The sequence below is a fragment of the Prionailurus bengalensis genome, chromosome D4, assembly GCF_016509475.1.
Source record: "Prionailurus bengalensis isolate Pbe53 chromosome D4, Fcat_Pben_1.1_paternal_pri, whole genome shotgun sequence".
Lineage (NCBI taxonomy): Eukaryota > Metazoa > Chordata > Mammalia > Carnivora > Felidae > Prionailurus > Prionailurus bengalensis.
The window spans coordinates 72871467-72888824 of NC_057359.1; the positions used below are offsets into that span (position 1 = coordinate 72871467).

General features: G+C 41.4%; 1 protein-coding gene across 2 annotated transcripts in view; it reads left to right on the forward strand.

Annotated features, from left to right (window-relative positions):
• The first annotated feature begins 3362 nt into the window (after window positions 1-3362).
• Window positions 3363-17358, forward strand: part of KIAA1958 (KIAA1958 ortholog) — a 161694-nt gene continuing 147698 nt past the window's right edge. For both annotated transcript variants that reach the window (XM_043565535.1, XM_043565534.1), the window contains exon 1: window positions 3363-3611. The gene's annotated coding sequence lies outside the window, so the exon portion shown is untranslated. The remainder of the gene's footprint in view (window positions 3612-17358) is intronic.

A 17358-nucleotide genomic window follows, 5' to 3' on the forward strand; every position in this document is an offset into this window, starting at 1 on the left:
ATGGAAAGATCATCTTGACCCACCTAGTCATTTAAATAGTCCAGGCTGGGGCACCTGGGTGGCTCAGTCGGTTGAGCACCCAACTTCGGCTCAGGTCATGATCTCACGGTCTGTGAGTTCAAGCCCTGCGTCGGGCTCTGTGCTGACAGCTCAGAGCCTGGAGCCTGTTTCAGATTCTGTGTCTCCCTCTCTCTGACCCTCCCCCGTTCATGCTCTGTCTCTCTCTGTCTCAAAAATAAATAAAACATTAAAAAAAGTTAAAAAAAAATAAATAGTTCAGGCTGTTTCAGGCATTATTAGTGCTATTTCTGATATTTTACTCTTAGGGTATAGTTCTTCAAGGGTCTCAACTGCAAGTTTGAGGTTTCACTGGGACCCTTCCTTCCTGTTTAATTTTCTCTAACACTATACGACAGTCAAGTGTTGTTGCCAAGATTTTTTTTGGGGGGGGGGAGGTACTCAGCAGTTTCATGGCTTCTTGCCTGTTGCGTGCACAAAGCAAATGCCTGTTGTGTGTACAAAGCAAATGACATATAGAGTGATTGACTCCTTTTGCCATGATTGCCTTTTCTCTGGGATGTTGGCCTCTTTTTTTTTTTTAATTTTTTTTTCAACGTTTATTTATTTTTGGGACAGAGAGAGACAGAGCATGAACGGGGGAGGGGCAGAGAGAGAGGGAGACACAGAATCGGAAACAGGCTCCAGGCTCCGAGCCATCAGCCCAGAGCCTGACGCAGGGCTTGAACTCACGGACCGAGAGATCGTGACCTGGCTGAAGTCGGACGCTTAACCGACTGTGCCACCCAGGCGCCCCGGATGTTGGCCTCTTAAGTCCTAGCTGCCTTGATAGACTTGACCTCCAAATTTTGTATCCATAGCCCAATCAGACTGTTGAAAATTCTAGGATGCTCCTCACTGGTTTCTATACTCCTAGGCACAAATCAACAATGCCCTAAGAAGGAAAAGTGATTGAGAATATAGGATTCACTTCAATGTGTTTCCCTTCTTGCTGAGCTCTGGCACTCTCAAGCCTTGGTTGCCTAGGTTGCTCTACAATAGCTTTAAACAGTTTTTGTTGTTGTTTTAATGTTTTAAATACAGATTTTACAGTCCTTAGTGGGAGAAGTAGTTTGTTCAACAAAGTATCCCACCATAGCTGAAAGCCTGCATCATTGAAGAAATTCATCATGATGGAAATATCCTTTAAATGGGACTGCATTCTTTTTGTTTATTTATTTATTTTGAGAGAGACAGAGCTCAAGTGGGGGGAGAAGCAGAGAGAGCGAGGGAGAGAGAGAATCCCAAGCAGGCCCTGTGCTATCAGCACAGATGTGGGGCTTGAACTCACAAACCGTGAGATTATGACCTGAGCCAAAATCAAGATCAGATGCTTAACCAACCGAGCCACCCAGGCACCCCAGGGATTGCATTTTTAAAAAGTTATTTGTAATAAAACCAAAACAAAAACATGTAATATAAAATTTATCCTGTTAACCACCTTTAAGTTTGCAGTTCAGTAGTGTTAACTATATTCACATTGTTGTGTTACAGATCTCTAGAACTTTTTCATTCTGCTAAACTGGAACTCTATTCTCGTGGAACAACTCCCCATGTTCCTCTCCCCCAGTGCCTGGCACCAGCCATAAGACTGTACTTTGTTTCCATGATTTTGGCAACTCTAGGTATTTCACATAAGTGGAATCATGCAGTATTCCAATAGTCCTTTTGTGACTAGTTTACTTCACAAGAATGTGAAGTATTTCACATTTTACTAGAATATTTTCAAGGTTCATTCCTCTTGTAGCATTTGACAGGATTTCTTTCTTAAAATTTAAGACTTAAGTCTGAATAAGATTCTATTGTATGTACATGCCACATTTTGTTTATTTATTCATCCAACTGTGGGCATTTGGGCAACTTCCACCTCTTGGCCATTGTGAATATGCTGCAGTGACAACGGGTGTGCAGATAACTCTTCAAGTTTCTGCTTTAATTGCTAGACATATACCCAGAGGTGGGATTTCTGGCTCATAATTTTATTCTTTTTGTGGAGCCTCCATACTGTTTTCTATAGTGGTTACACCATTTACATTTCCATCAGTAGTGCACAGGGTTCCAATTTCTCCACAGGATAACATACTTGAAACATGTGGCAAGTAACTGTTTGTTTTTTGGACAGACATTATTTTGTCAAAAATGTTCACATGGATTTTTTTTAATTAGCCTATGCCAGGAGGAGTCCTGATGTTGATAGAGCAAGGTGTTAAGAATCCTTCTTTGTTTAGAAGTTAGTCTCTTTCTCTGCCTCATATTCTTCTCTCTCCTCACATACCCCAAGCGTAAAAGGGACTAAGGTGTCCTTTGTCACTGGGGTGAGGCAAGGATGTGAGCACCACATAGCTAATAAGATATGCTTTAAATGTTATTTATTACCACTATTATTTTTTGGAGATACTTAATGCTATGAGTAGAAAGGGAGTTAAGAGCATGGTGCCAAACTATCTGGGATGAATCTGGGTTCCTCCAGCTACCATCTGATCCTGGGAAGATGTCTTAATTTCTCTGTGCCTCAGTTTCTTCATCCATAAACTGGTAATGCTAACAACACTCACTGCATAGAGTTCTTCGGATTAAACAAATTAATATTCTCTAAGCACTTAGTGTTAACCCCGGACACATATTAAGTGCTATAAAAGAGTGTGCTAGATAAAATAAAGGTGGAAGGTGCCAGCCCTACCTCTGTTGTACCAAGCTGTCTAGGTGATACTATTGTACGCCTCCCCGGTTCTAGTGTGTTTTAGGTGTTAAGTTGCCCCTCTCTCTCTCTGGGATGGATGCGAGTGTGGCAGTTGGATTGGTAACTTCTACTGGGCTGTGGTGACTGTGGGTTAGATGTGTCAGCAGGAGGTGTCCCTGGACGTGCCTGGGTGTGGAGGTGACGCTACTCGGTGCGTTAAAACAGATGTTACACACCAGACGAACGGATCAGGTTCTTGCAAGGTCTGCTCCTTGGGTTTAGGTGGAGCTGCATGGAGCTCCAAGGAGCAGTGGGGACCGCGGCAGGACGGAGAGCTGCCCACTTCAGAGCGTAGCGGGGATAGTGGGTTTCACACCTGTCTGGGTGCAGAGACCCGAACCCGTGCGCGCCGGTGTGTGGTAGGAGGGTCGGTCCACACCCCCTCCGGGCAGCGACGACCGCCAGCTCGGAGCGCTTCGTAGGAGGTGTCGTTACACACTTCCTGTAGGTCTCGCGGACCACGGCGCGTTTCCGGTGCCGGCTGGAGCCCGGGGTCCGAGCCCCCGCCCCGTTCGCCGGCCCCGCCCCGCCCGCGCCCCGCCCCCAGCCCGCCGCGCTCCGAGCCGGGCGCGCGGAGCCCGGGGCGCACGGAGCGGCGCGCGCCGGTCGGGAGAGCCAGGCTGGCGCCCCCGCCCCCCGCTCCGCGCCTCCGTCCGCCCGGCGCCTTCCCCGCTTTTCTTGCCGCCGCTCCCCGGCCCTCTGGCCGCTTTCCCTCCCTCCCCTCGGTCCCGCCCCGTCCAGCCCGGGCTGCCCGGCTCCCGCAGGCCCCCCCCGCCGCCCGCGTTCCTATGGACAGACGCACAGACACCTGCAGGTGGGTGAGAGCCCGCGCGCGGGGCGGGGACGAGCGCGCCGACGCTGCGACCTGGGCCGGGGAGCCCCTTTGTGTGGGGGGCGGCCGCGCTGGGGTCCGGGCTGTCTCCCCTTCGGCCGCCAAGCAGTGACCCGGCTGAACCCTCTTTTGTCTTCTCTGGGGGGGGGGGGGGGGGGCGGGGTGGGAAGGCCGAGAGTCAGGGCAGCGACCCGGGCGGCCAGCCGTCGCCGGGCTTGGGGGCGCGACGGGTGAGACCCCAGGCGGCCGAGCGGGCTCCGGGAGCGAGCTTCGGCGGCCGAGGCTCTGGTCAGCCTTCGCGGGGCCGGCGCGGCGCCCGGCATCTCCTGTCGCCGCCGCGGGCGCGCTGCGTGGGTCTGGCTCGCCTGCTCCTGCTCTTGGGTCTGTTTGGAGGTGGGAAGGAGGGCGGGAAGGAGAAAGAAAAGATCTGCCCTCTTAGTTTCCAAGTGTTGAGATGGTTGTGGAGAGAGGGAGAGAGGTGGTTCGGGTCTTTGCCCGACTTGTTTCCCTCGCGAGAGGCACGCTGAGGTGCGTGTGGGGCGTGTGTGGAGGAACGTGCATCGCTTCGGTCCCTTATTTATTGTTTCTAACGGAGGAGGGCTTTCTCCGAAGCGCTCTTCCGCCCCCTCCCCCATCCGAGGCTGCGCGCAGTGATTTGTGTTTGTTATCAAATACATCGACAAATGTATTCCCTGGGTGCAAGGAGGCTGGGTTGACCAGAATCAAACCCAGATCAGAGAAGGTTTCTGGTTTCCAGGTGGTTCCTCTTCTGTTTCTTAAGATTAGGTTGGGACTTTCAGGCAAATCAAAGATGAACATGGCTGTGATTTTTTAGGAATTTTTGGGTATCTCTTCATATTTTAAAGTTTGATGGTAAAGTTTTGCTATTTCCCAGACTCCTTAGGATTAGCCTGACCGACTCTTCTACCTATTAAGTAAACAGTTAACAAGCGACTCAGATAGTGATAGCTTCCACAGTGGAGGTTAAGTTGGAGTGCAGTAAACATCTAGTTTTCCGTTCAGGCTAAAACCTTTATTTTTGCTGGTTTAAAGTATGAGATCTTCCACAGCGTATGGGGAGAACGTGAATGTTAGAACTGATTTTTCTCCCTGTGATTGTTCTTTCCCTCTTTTATTCTATGTTTTTATGTATTCTCTCTTTACAAAACCTAACGATTGGGTTGCACTGGTGGATATAATTTTTTGAAAAGTACCGTGGGTGATATTTCCGGTTTATGTTATTTATCTGAGTTTCTTATGAAGAGTTGATATATATTTGTAGATATCCAAATTGTAAGTGAAGTTGAATAAGTACCCAGAAACTTAATATTGCACAGATTTTTAATGCAGGTACAGATTTATATCTTTATATTAATCTCAATTTACTCACTTCTGGAGACTTTTTTTTTTTTCTTTTTGTCTATTGTTTGGAATCCATGTTGACAAATTTAAATCTGACTTATCAAGGAGATTAAAAGAATAGTTTTGGGTACACTCAGTTATATATACAGCTATATGTAGAAAACAGAGGCTTTCCTTGAAAAACATAGTGGTGCAAAATATTTAAATTTTCATCAAATGAGATACAGAAAGCAATGTGCTTCTACAGATGCAATGTGCTTTCATCAGAAAGCAGAGCACACTTTAAAAAAAGAAAGGTTTTCTTTTTACATTTATTTATTTTTGAGAGACAGAGTGAGACAAAGTGAGAGCGGGGGAGGGGCAGAGAGAGAGAGGGAGACACAGAATCTGAAGCAGGCTCCAGGCTCTGAGCTGTCAGTACAGAGCCTGACGCGGGGCTCGAACCCACAAACCGTGAGATCGTGACCTGAGCCGAAGTCGGACGCTCAACTGACTGAGCCACCCGGGTGCCCCAGCAGTGCACAGTTTTAATGCAGTTTTAATTAGGCAAACTGATTTTTGTCCTTATGAAGAGGAGACCATTTTAGTATGCCAAAAAGAGTGATCTTCTTCTAGGAGAAAAATTTATCCTAGATTCTTGCCCTAGTTACATTAACAGATTAATATTATTGCATGCCTAATTTTATGTATACCTGGAGTGTACATTTTTGTACACTTAAAACCTAGAAGAGGCTACTTCTAACATTTGTCTCACCAGCCCCTTTGAATTGATCAAATTATATTCCTGCTTTGACTTCCTGTTTAGATTAGCTAAACCAAATTAGGCTGCATAGAGCTCAGTGCAAGGCACTAGTAAGCTCTTGAGCAGGGTTCTTCTTTTTCAATAAGGATGGCCTAAAGAGCATGGGTATTGAAATTTGTTCGGGCTTATTGTCCTAATTTGTTTTTGTTTTTGTTTTTGTTTTTGTTTTTTTTAATTGTCCTAATTTGTATTAGGAATGGGATGGAATTCGAAAACACTCCCAGAGTTTCAGCTATTAGATTACACACTCTTTGTCAGTTCTTAGAAGTTTCAAAAAAAGAAAATAACAACTTGAATTGCTTGTTTATGTCTTTATTTATAGGACTGGCAATTGGAGGGATAAGGTTTAACAAAGAGTCAGTGTGTAAATTAAACATTAAGAGTGTGTGGCCTGTTTTGAGAATTGCTTGGCAACTTGTAGTTATGCCTAACAGTTTTCTGGGATTGGCAGTGTAGTGTCTTTACGTGGGCTGGCTAAAAGATAACACCTAGTTTTTTTTGCTTTGTTTTTATTTTTGGCTCTGATATGTGGATATTTTTTGGTTTTTGTATAATTAGCAGTAACATTTTAGTGTAATCAGCAGTGCAGAGAACCTTACATATTTTCAATTGATTTCTCTTTTGGTATGTCGGTGTTTAGGAAGGCATATAAATTATTTTTTAGTCTTCATGGTTGAAATTTTTTTCAGCTACTAAATGTTACTTCCAGAAATTTTGAATTTTTATGTAAAGTTGGGTTTTAAATATACTTGAGCAATATAAACTGACACTTACCAGTTTCTTTTTTTTTTTTTAAACAACACTAAGCTGTCCAGTTAAATTTGATAGGCTTGAAAATCTATAGACTTTTCCTGCTTGTTAGTTACCAGCGTGTTACCATTAAAGGAAACCCAAAATGGCCACTTGAGATTACTTGGAACCCTCAAAGGACTAGTATTATCATTAGTAATAACCAAATGGAAGCTGAAAAGTAGCAATTTTATTCTTTATAATAGACCTGTGACTTTCAGATCCTTCTTTTTCATGAAGTTTTTTGTAGCCTGGTGTGGAAGCAGGTCTTGACTGTTAGAAGTGTGGACAGTGACCTCTCATTCCAGCCTTTATCGTCCTGCATTGTTTAAGAACGGCACAAACTCGTGCTGCTCTTGGAAAATGTGGAATTCATTCTTGGATTAATATTCTGCTACCAGATGTACGAGGCTGGCTCTGAAGAAGCTTTTTCTTTTAAATACTGTCAAAAATAGAGAAGCTGAAGATTGGAGAGAAGCCATTTATTTTGAACAGTTTATTTTTTGACAGTTTGTGTTTGTAAAGAAACCTGCTCATAATATTTACTTAAGAGAGCTACATAGTTGCCTGAGGAAGCCCCACAGGTTTCTTTTTTCCTTTAAAAAAGTTTCCATAGAGCTTAACTCTTATGTGATACTTCTTGACTTTGCTTTTGATTAGTTGATTTATGGACTTTATTTACCAGCATGATTGGAGAATTCTTTTGCTATACAGAAATTGCACTCTGCCTGTGCTCTGATCTGTTTCCTAGGTAACAAATGTACTGCATAGATTCCATAATGAGGACTGTGGTTGGCTAGTTACAGTGTAAATTCTGTTGTTTGGTAAAGCTTAGTTTCAAATTCAAATAAAGGTCAAGAAACCAAAAGTACTCAAGATGCAGATTTTTGAATTTTATTTTGTATTCAATGTCAACAAAGTTTAATATGCTTTTCTGGAGAAAGGCAAATTATGCAGCAGTATTCAAGTGTATTTTGTAAAGTCTTGAAACAGTTGGAGAGCCTTTTCACTATTCTATATTGGTAATACCAATGGCTTTAGTGACAAGATGTATTTCAAAACTTTGTCACACTTTAATATAGATAGCAAAGTGTTGTGTAGGACATCTGTAATTGGTTCTTTTGTACTGAAAGAAAAGTAACATATATGTTGCTAACTTGTGCAATTTCATGTGAAATACAACTTTTAAAAACTTTAAGAAGGCATTAAAACATTTAAGAAACTTTTAAAAACATTAAAAGTCTTGTTGTAAAATGATGCATTTGACTCTAGCTATTTCCCCTCTGATCTGCCTGAACTTTGGCCCCCTCAGCACCTGGGAGCAAGTCTCTTTTAGGTAGCTACAAATTGGAAAATAGCTTTCCCCTTTACCTTACCGTCCTCTCAAAATCTATGGCCTGTATAGTTTTAGATACAGGGCAAGAAATAATATAGGTTCAATTATTAGTTGATTATTACTTGTTTAAAAAAAAACTTGCAATGAACCATAATTTCATTAATACTCACTGAAACTATCTTTTCATTTGATGCTTGCAACTGTTTTTGTTTGTTGATCGTCAGGGATTCTGTTAGCAAAAAAAATTTTTAAAGTTATTTATTTATTTATTTATTTATTTATTACATTTATTTATTTTTGAGAGACAGAGAGAGTCAGAGTACGAGTGGGGGAGGGGCAGAGAGAGAAGGAGACACAGAATCTGAAGCAGGCTCCAGGCTCTGAGCTGTCTTACAGAGCCTGATGCGGGGTTTGAACCCACAAACCTTGAGATCGTGACCTGAGCTGAAGTCGGATGCCCAACTGACTGAGCCACCCAGGCGCCCCAAGTTATTTATTTATTTTGAGAGAGAGTGGGAACGAGTGCAAGTGGGAGGGGGGAAGAGAGAGAGGGAGAGAGAATCCTAAGCAGGTTCTGTGCTGTCAGCATAGAGCCTGACATGGGGCTCGATCCCAAGAACTGTGAGATCATGACCTGAGCTGAAATCAAGAGTTGGTGCTTAACCAACTGAGCCACCCAGGTGCCCCTGAAAATTTTTTAAAGTTAATCTGAGGAGCACTTGGCTGGCTCAGTGGGTAGAGGATGCAGCTTGGGGTCGTGAGTTTGAGCCCCATGTTGGGTGTAGAGCTTACTTTAAAAAAAGTTAATTTGAATTCTAAAGAATTATCCAAAGTTGCTGCCATTACTTTCTCTTGCTTGGCAGGATTGTTTATGTATTATTTACTTACTTTTTTAGTTGATTTCAGGAATAAGACGTATCTTATTTGGGTGTTCCTTCTTCTTGGTTTTCCTTAGAACTGACACTACTTGAAATGTTTCCGGGCTTTTCAAGTTGCAAATATTGTGTCCATTATGTTTTCTCTTGAATGTTCACTATTTAAAGTTTTTTTTTGGATTATTATTTTTTTTCTTTTCTTTTTTTTTAACGTTTATTTATTTTTGAGACAGAGAGAGACAGAGCATGAACGGGGGAGGGGAAGAAAGAGAGGGAGACACAGAATGGGAAGCAGGCTCCAGGCTCTGAGCCATCAGCCCAGAGCCCATCGCGGGGCTCGAACTCACGGACCGCAAGATCGTGACCTGAGCTGAAGTCAGACGCTTAATTGACTGAGCCACCCAGGCGCCCCTATTTTTCTTTACAATATTTTTAAGTAGGCTCCACGCCCAATGTGGGGCTCAAACTCACAACCCCAAGATCAAGAGTCTTGTGCTCCAGGGGTGCCTGGGTGGCTCAGTTGGTTAAGCATCTGACTTCGGCTGAGGTCATGATCTCAGGGTTCTTGAATTTGAGTCTCACATGGGGCTGTCCGCTGTCAACGCGGAGCTGGCTTTGGATCCTCTGTCCCCTTCTCTCTCTGCCCTTCCCTCTCCCTCCCTTCCTCTCTCTCTCCCTCTCTCTTTGTCTCGCTCTCTCTCAAAAATAAACAAACATTAAAAAAAAGCAAGAGCTGTGTGCCCCTATTTAAACATTTTTTAATTGGGGTGCCTGGATGACTCAGTTGATTGAGCATCTGAGTCTTGGTTTCCATTCAGATCATGATCTCACGGGTTTATGGGTTTGTGGGTTCGAGCCCCACATTGGGCTCTGTGCAGACTTTGTGGAGCCTACTTGGGATTCTCTCTCTGCCCTTCTCCCCTCATGCATTCTCTCTCTCTCTCCCTCTCTCTCTCTCTCTCTCTCTCTCTCTCTCTCTCAAAATAAATAAATAAACATTAAAAAAAAATAGATGTTTGTTTATTTTTGAGAGAAAGAGAGACAGAGCATGAGCAGGGGAGGGGCACACACACAGAATTCAAAGCAGGCTCCAGGCTCTGAGCTGTCAGCACAGAGCCTCACCTGGGGCTCAGACCCATGAACTGTGAGATCATGATCTGAGCTGAAGTGGGACACTTGACCAACTGGGCCACCCAGGTGCCCCCCCCCAAAATAAAAAAAAATAATAATCATTGTGTTATTTAAGGCATAGTCACCACATATCAAAAGCTCTGCTGTTCTGAGACTTCATACTTCTGGGACAGAGTTAACAGTATTTGTGAACTCCTGTCTAGCCAGAACTACTTCCTCTTCCTAGCCAGTATTAGTTAACAAGGGCTGCCATAACAAAGTATGACAAACTGGGTGGTTTAGACAACAAAATTTTCTTACGCTTCTGGAGGCTAGAAGTCCCAGATCAAGATGTTGGCAGAGTTGGGTTCTTCTAAGGATTCTCCTTGGCTTTCGATGGCAGTCTTCCTCAGATATTTTCACTATGTGCCTGTCTGTGTCCTATATTCCTCTTTTTATAGGACATCAAGTCATCACCTTAGAACTCACCCAAATGACCTTATTACCTCTTTAAAGGCCCTGTCTCCAAATATTGTCTCATTTTGAAGTCCTGGGTGTTAGAACTTAAGTATATGAATTTGGCAGGGGCAGGGGGTGAACAATTCAGCTCATAATACAGCCCATTCCTCCACTCATTGCCTTTCATGCATACCTACTTCACTCCATATGTGTGATATAATCAAGTCCCTAGACTACTTGGTTCCTGCTTCCCAAGATTTCTCAGTTCTGTTTGCCCCATACAGATCACATAGTACTCTGTCACCTTTGCCTATCATTGGTCTTGGTTCTACAGTTAAATATATTCAATGCACAACACAAGTCCTTATGCTAAGGCTTCTGTAGTCATCATTTGATAGTTTAAAGCTCTTTGAACCCTCATAAATGCCTCATGTGAATAATGTGTCCTGTCTTTCATGGTTAAAACTGTTTGTGGCTTTCATAGTTGAAGGTCAGGGGCGCCTGGGTGGCGCAGTCGGTTGAGCGTCCGACTTCAGCTGGGTCACGATCTCGCGGTCCGGGAGTTCGAGCCCCGCGTCAGGCTCTGGGCTGATGGCTCAGATCCTGGAGCCTGTTTCCGATTCTGTGTCTCCCTCTCTCTCTGCCCCTCCCCCGTTCATGCTCTGTCTCTCTCTGTCCCAAAAATAAATAAACGTTGAAAAAAAAAATTAAAAAAAAAAAGGTCAGTTTTGCTGAATATAAGTACTTGGCTCACATTTTCTTTCCTCAGGTTTCTTAAATATGTTACTCTCTGGTAGGGTTTGGCAAACCTTTTCTGTAAAAGGCCAAATGGTAATTATTTTAGGCTTTGTGGAACATAAGTCACTGTCAAAATTACATAACTTTGCCACTGTAGTGCAAAAGCAGCCATATAGAGTATGTAAATGAGCAAGCATGGCTGTGTTTAGAGAAACTTTATTTACAGAACCTGACAGTGGGCTGGATTTGGTACCCAAGCCATAGTTTGCTGAGCCCTATTCTATTGTATTCTGGTAAAAAGTGTTGTTGTCAGAGTCTAATACCTGTGATTTTTTAAAAGTGAATTTAATTTTTTCTTAGATGCCCAAAGGACTTTTAATCTTTAAAAACCGATACTTTTACTAGAATATGTATTTTTAAAGGTTTATTTATTTTGAGGGAGAGACAGAGAGAGCATGAGCAGGGGAGGGGTAGAAAGGGAGGGAGAGAGAGAATCCTAAGCAGGCTTTGTGCTATCAGCGCAGATCTTCATGATCTGAGCCAAAATCAAGAGTTGAACGCTTAACCAATTGAGCCACCCAGATGCCCCTAGAATATGTATAAAGTGTTGGCTGTTCTCATAAATATTTTCATCAGTGATAGATTTTAGTGTTTAACGTTTCATTGCTTTCATTTTCTTTTTGGGGTCTCCTGTTACATGTATGTTGGATCTTCATTGCTTGTCTTTTATATCTACATCTTTCCTCAAATTCTTTTTATCTTATTTTTAAAGTTTGCTTTATTTTTGTATTTTTCGTTTTTATCCTTTATTAAGCAGTATCCCTGGTATCTGTCCTTTAAGTCTAGTGTTCCTCCAGTTTTGTCTTCCTTTCTGAATTTTTTTTCTTTCTTATTCTGTCCAGAATTTTGTCATTGCTTTCGTAAATGCTCTTGTTATGTCTACATTCTCTCTCTCTTTTCTTTTTTTTAGGTTTTCTATTTCTGATTTATTCTTTATAGCTCCTGTCAGTTTCTTAGTTTCTTTTAATTAATATTAAGATATTATGTTACAGTTCTTATCTACTTTATGGCCATATTTTTCTGATGTGCCTTCATTGGTTAATGCATTATTTGGTTCTTTTTGTCTTTTTATCACAGTACTTCACATAGGATTAGATTCCATTCTTTTCTCTTGTTCATGTTTAATTTAGATGGATTCACCTGTACTTTAGGAGAAGGTTTCTGTGATGGAGGTGGAAGTAGGCCAAGATAGTTTATTTTTATTATTATTATTATTAATTTCTAAATATTTTATTTATTTTAGAAAGTGTGTGTGTGTGTACACATGCGCACAAGTGGGACAGGGGCAGAGAGGGAGAAGGAGTCAGAGGATCCGAAGCAGGCTCCACACTGACAGCAGAGAACCTGATGTGGGTCATGAACTGTGAGCTCATGCATGACCTGAGCTGAAATCAAGAGTCTGACATTTAACTGACTGAGCCACCCAGGTGCCCCTGAGTTTTACATTTTATAGTTAAGTCTGATCTGTTTTGTGTTAATTAAAAAAATTTTTCTTAATGTTTATTTATTATTTTTGAGAGAGAGACAGAGTGTGAGTGGGGGAGGAGTAGAGAGAGGAAGACACAGAATCCAACGCAGGCTCCAGGCTCTGAGCTGTCAGCACGGAGCCTGAGGCAGGGCTCAAACGCCATGAATCGTGAGATCATGACCTGAGCTGAAGTTGGACATTTAATCTACTGAGCCACTCAGGCACCCCAGTGTTAATTTTTATTTAAGGTGTGAAGTTTAGGTTGAAGTTCATTTTTTTGCCTGTGAATGTCCAGTTGCTCCTGCACCATTTGTTGAGAAAGCTGTTCTTCCTCCATTGAATTGCTTTTGCATCTTTGTAAAAAAGCAGTTGAGCATACGGATGGGTCTGTTTCTTGGTCTATTCCATCTGTTTTTGTGAATAGATTTGAGGAGAATCCAGAACTAAGCCTTTGCTACTGTTTAACTTGCTTAGAACTCCTTGTTCATTCTTTTTTTCCCCCTTGTTCATTCTTAAGTATGATTTTTTTTGTTATTATCATGGAAAACTTTTTGTTCCTGTTGGTCAAAGGGGACAAATATTAGGTTAAAAAAGGTTAAGATATGCAGTAATTTGATTAATAGTTTTTTGAGTTTATTTTCTTTATAATATAGTGATAAGCTGACATAGATTTGTTTCAGAGAATTCAATTCTTTTGTAAATTACTTGGGTTGTTAACATTTTCCTGACAATTGTGGTTCAATAATAATAAGTATACTTTGGCATCTTGAGAAAACAGAGCTCCACATTAATGAATTTTTGTATAACTAAAGTTTATTTCTTGTACAAAACTTAAGATTTTAATTATTTTTAGGGAAAATGTTTCCCATCTGTGGTTAAATTTAAATAAAGGGTGGCAATTCAGTTACTTATGGAAATCTGCCAAGAATCCTTTTCTGGCATTTGGATGAACACAAGCAGATAAAGAAATTTGTTTCTGAAATTCTCTTCAGCTTTCTGGCTCTGAAGTTTTGCAACTTTAGACAGGTTTCTTACAACAAATGCAAGGAAGATTCCATCCACCTAACTGACAAATTGATCAAATTTGTGGATTTACCAAAACCTTGTTTAAACAGTCTTTGAATATTTCTGTGAAATTTTAGCTGAAGGTATTCCCATTCTACCTTCAGAGCAGCATTTTAAGAAATGTTCTGGGTTTTTTTGTTTGTTTTTAGGAATGTTCTGTTTTTGAAAGCAAAGATTATATGATGGCATAGTCTTTTTGTAAATATTTTTTTTCTAATATATTTCATGCAAATGTGTATATTCAATGAAAAGTATATATTTTTGTGAATAGTATTCTACCAATGAATATATTTTGTTAAATATATTTAGTATTTGTGAATATATTCTTAATATGCAGTACTCATAAATTGTTTTTTGGCCAACTGGCTGGTTTACTTCTGACAGACAAAAGTCTTACCGCAAATTATATTTCCTGTATATTTAGCATTTCTCTGATCATGTGTTTATACACTGATAAGGTATAAAACTCTGCACTTTTGCGGTACCTGGGTGGCTCAGTTGGTTAAGTGTCTGACTTATTCTTGGCTCAGGTCATGATCTCACAGTTTGTGAGTTTGAGCCCTGCGCGAGGCTCTGTGCTGACAGCATGGAGCTGGCTTGGGATTCTCTCTCTTTTCTCTCTCTGTCAGGTTCTCTCTCAAAGTAAATAAATAAACTTAAAAAATCTACACTTTCCATTAATAAAGTAATTGCCTCAAATCTTTAGTTTTTTTTTTTTTAATGTATATTTATTTTTTGAGAGAGAGAGAGAGTGAGTGAGCACACGTGTGAATGCAGGAGGGGCACAGAGAGAGAGAGAGATACAGAATCTGAAACAGGCTCCAGGCTCCTTGCTGTCAGCACAGAGCCTGATGTGGGATTCAAACCCATGAAGCGTGAGATCATGACCTGAGCCAAAGTCGGATGCTTGACCAACTGAGCCACCCAGGCATCCCTTTTTATTCTTTATAAAGTAAACTCTAACCTCCCCCCCCCCCAATATGGGGCTCAAATTCATGACCCTGAGATCAAGAGTTGTATGCTCTACCATCTGAGCCAGCCAGGCACCCGTAGGGTTTTTCTTATTAAAACTTATTTTTAGAGTCAAAATTCATCCTGTAGATTTGCCTTAATACCTTTTTAGTTGATGCCTTCCTGTTAGTCATTCAAATAGTTATTTTATTTGTCTTTCTAAGAGCATACTATTAGTCTGAGAAGTAGGGATATCCTTATACATTATGTAGTAAGAAACAATATTTTTGTTTAAAATGAAAGAATGTAGTTCTATATAATAGTTTTGGTTTTTTTTTTTGAGAAAAGATTACATAGGTGAAAAGGTCCATCAGTTTGGCTATGTGAAAACTTAAACTTTTAAAAAGTTTGCTTTTGGGGTGTCAGGGTGACTTGGTTGAAGCATCGCACTCTTTTGTTGTTTTTTTTTTTTTTACAAGCATGATAATGTTTATTTTTATTTTTTTTCAAGGAAGTAATCTCTTTAATTTTTTTTCAATATATGAAATTTATTGTCAAATTGGTTTCCATACAACACCCAGTGCTACTCTTTTTTTTTTTTTAATATTTGTTTAATTTTGAGAGAGACAAGAGTGCGAGTGGGGGGGAGGGGCAGGGAGAGAAGGGAAGACAGAATCGGAGCAGGCTCCAGGCTCTGAGCTGTTAGTGCAGACCCCGATGTGGGGCTCAGACTCACAGACTGAGATCATGACCTAAGCCAAAGTCAAAAAATGTCCCACTCTTGATTTCGGCTCAGGTCATGATCTCATGGTCACTTATGTAAGATTGAGCCTTGCGCAGGCTCGGTGTTGAGTGTGGAGACTGAGATTGTCTCTCTCCCTCTCCCCTTGTCCCTCCCCTTTGTGTGTGTGTGTGTGGCGCGCCTGAACTCACTGTGCTCTCCCTCTCAAAACACACACACACATAAACACACAAATAAACAGTTTGTTTTTAAAAAGATAATGCAATTAAAAAGAAAGGCAATAGTTTGTAGAAAATGTAGCAATATGATAGGGAGTTGAGGTCTTCAGGGCACTGTATTATTTTTATGATTTACAAAAGAATTAATAAAACTTCAAGGACAATTAGGTTAAATGAGCAAGAAAAATGTTCAGCCTCACTGATAATTAAGCAAAAATAATATAGCAATCCATTTTCTTTTAATTTGCTTTCTTAATTCCAGTGTAATTAACATACAGTTTCAGGTGTACACTAGTTCAGCAATTCTGTATGTTACTCAGTGCTCATCACCAAAAGTGTGCTCTTAATCCCCTTTATCTCAGCCATCCCCCCACCTACCTCCCCTCTGGTAGCCACCAGTTCTCTATATATGAGAGTCTGCTTTTTTGTTTGTTTGTCTCTCTTTTTCTGTGTTCCTTTGTTTTGTTTCTTAATCATTTGCTTTTTAAAAAATCAGCAAAAAATATAAAATGAGATAATGCCCATTGCTGGTGGGGGGAAAAGAAGGGAGGAAGTTATTCTCATATCTTGCCGATGCGTATATAGAATTATTTATTTGTTCTTTTAAACTTTTTTTTAAAGGAAATTCCCCTTTTTTTAATTTTAATTTTTTTTTTAATTTATTTATCTAGAGAGAGAGCAAGAGAGAGAGAAAGCATGAGTTGGGGATGGAGGGAGGGAGGAAAGGAGAGAGAGAGAGAGAATCCAGAGCAGGTTCTGTACTTCCAGTGTGGAGCCAGATGCAGGACTCAAACCCATGACTAGTAGATCATGACCCAAGCCAAAATCAAGAGTTACCTGCTTAACCGACTGAGCCACCCAGGTGCCCCTGTTCTTTTAAACTTTGAAGGTGTAGGGGAGGTAAAACTTGGTTCTACCCTGCTCAATTCTGTGGCAGGGCCTGAGTAATAAACATGGTAAGAGAAAAACATACAGATGTAACTTAATATTAAAAATTTTTCAGGGGCCGCCTGGGTGGCCCAGTCAATTAAGCATATGACTTCAGCTCAGGTCATGATCTCGCAGTTTCTGAGTTCGAGCCCTGCGTTGGGCTCTGTGCTGACACCTCAGAGCCTGGAGCTTGCTTCAAGTTTCGTTTCTCTCTCTCTCTGCCCTTCCCTTGTTCATGCTCTGTCTCTCTGTCTCTCAAAACTAAATAAACAGTAAATTTTTTTTTTAAATGTTTATTTGTTTTTAGAGAAAGAGAACTTGGGAGCAGAGGAGGGACCAGAGAGAGAGGGAAAGAGAAAGAATCCCAAGCAGGCTCCACACTGCCAGCACAGTGCCCAACGCAGGGCTTGAACTCACAAACTATGAGATCATGACCTGCATGAAAATCAAGAGTTGGAAGCTCAACCTACTGAGCCACCCAGGGGCCCTGAGATGTTATTTAATATTTTTATGTGCACACAGGGTCTTCATAAGGGAAATTAAGACCTGAAGAAATGGGTTGAACTGAGAGTTTATATAGTTTTTTTTTTTTTTAGTGTTTATTTTTGAGAGAGAGAACGTCAGCGCGTGCAAGTGCAAGTGTGTGCACATGGGGGAGGGGCAGAGAGAGAGGGAGACAGAGAATCCGAAGCAGTCTTGACACCGTCAGCACAAAGTGGGGCTCAAACTCACAAACTATGAGTTTATGACCTGAGCTGAAGTTGGATGCTCACCTGACTGAGCCACCCAGTATCTCAGAAAGTTTATATAAGTTTTAAACGAAG